The 1,791-nt window shown below is 49.4% G+C and overlaps 1 pseudogene; it reads right to left on the reverse strand.

Moving 5' to 3' along the window:
- The window catches only part of LOC129687585 (uncharacterized), a 6,514-nt pseudogene extending 4,956 nt beyond the window's left edge, over positions 1-1,558 (reverse strand).
- Positions 1,559-1,791: the final 233 nt, after the last annotated feature.

Consider the following 1,791-nt stretch of genomic DNA (forward strand, 5'->3'; position numbering starts at 1 on the left):
CCTTCCTTCCTTCCTTCCTTCCTTCCTTCCTTCCTTCCTTCCTTCCTTCCTTCTTTCCTTCCTTCCTTCCTTCCTTCCTCTATCCCATCCATTTATCCATCTTTCCTTCCTTCCATCCCTCCTTTGCTTCCCTTTCTTCCTTCTCCTCCCCTTCCTCCCTCCCTCCCTCCCTTCATCCTTCTGTTCTCCTTCCCTCCCTCTCTCCCTTCCTCTCTCCCTCCTCTTTCCTTCCTTTTTCTTTTTCTTTTGAGAAAGCCTTATGTAGCTCAGGTTATCCAAGAACTCCTTCCTCCACCTCCCAAGTGAAGGGATTACCAGCCAGGTTTGTTCAGCAAATGTAGCCCAGTGCTTCACGCATGCTAGGAAATTGCTCTAAAAACTGAGCTACACTCCAAGGTGCAAAAACGTTCCAGGATTGTTTTGGTTCTTTCTTTTGGCCTTGAGTGTTGTGGCTGTCGAGAATGGGGTGGCTTACAGGAAAGATGGCTGACCGTGGGCTCCTGGAGAGTCAGGAGAGATATCCTTTCAATGGGTGTGGGGCAGGTGACCATGTTTCCTAAAGGGTGGAGAAAGGAGAACATCTAGAAATGTAACAGGGAAAGCTACGTCAGGGATTTTGTTCCTTGCTCTCACCAAATCGGCAAGTCTATACTCTGACCTTGAAGAGGGCACTGTAGGAAGGAAGGATGGATGGGTCTGTGGCTGAATTTTTGTGGTCAGGGGTCAGATCCAAGTGGAAGGCCAGGTGTTTGAGATTCAGAGGAGACTGGGAAAGGACAGACAGCATTTAGCTGTTAAAGAAAGGGGCATTTTTGACTGGTGGGTGTCAAGCAGAGTAGGCAGACAGGGTGAGAGTGAATGAATCTGGCAGATAGAGCAAGATAAGTTAAGCGTTTACCTGCCTAGTAATGAGAGGTCCATGGGGACAGGACAAAAGCCCATGTCCTCTGACAGCATTAGCAGGAGGGAAGCATGCAGAGGGAGGGAAGAGATGTCAGGTTGTGAGATGGTTGGAGGACAGCCACGCACAGTCACAGAACATACATACGATGGTGAGGGGGGAGAGCTGTGACCCACTGTCTCTGTTCACTTTGTCCTCTGTTTCCCAGCTCCCAAGAGACACTCAGGTGTTGGCTCTGAGGTTAGTCTCTTAGGCTGCCATGAACCTTTTCTATATGTGAAAGCCACTGTACTGTCTCCTGGAGAGGAGCAGGAGGTAGCTGCATCCCCAACAATAGCCTGCTATGACCAGCATCTAGCAGAATGGGTGATTGTGGAAGTAGTCAGGCGTTGACTCTACTGGGTATTTTCTCTGTTTTTAGCCTCATGTCCAACTGTGAGTTTCCATTGTATGTGCATGTGAATATGCAGTGAACTATGTGTGCATGTGTGTATGTGAATTGTGTGTGTGTGTGTGTGTGTGTGTGTGTGTGTGTGTCTGGGAGGGTGTAGAGCACACCCAAGCTCTGACCCCTCAAATGTCTTTCCCATCCTTGTTTCCAGTCCACCCCGCCCTGCGCACCCACCAAGCATCCTGAGCCAGGGGCTTGAGCTGCATTCTGTCAGCTGGGTTGGTCTGCCGGTACCCGGCTCCTTTTTAGAACCTGCAGTCACAAAATAGGAACCTTGAAGCTGCATGGTGACTTCCTGGACTCCTGTTCACTCGGCCTTCCCCACTCATTACATCTAAACCATTTGTTGTTCTTTACCAGCTTAGAGTGTTCCCCTCTGGCACACGGATTACACTGTTAATTACACTAACACTAAACAGAGTTGGAGAGGGGCTACAGC

This window comes from Psammomys obesus, unplaced genomic scaffold (genome assembly GCF_907164565.1).
Source record: "Psammomys obesus unplaced genomic scaffold, mPsaObe1.curated_primary_1811, whole genome shotgun sequence".
Taxonomy (NCBI): Eukaryota; Metazoa; Chordata; class Mammalia; order Rodentia; family Muridae; genus Psammomys; species Psammomys obesus.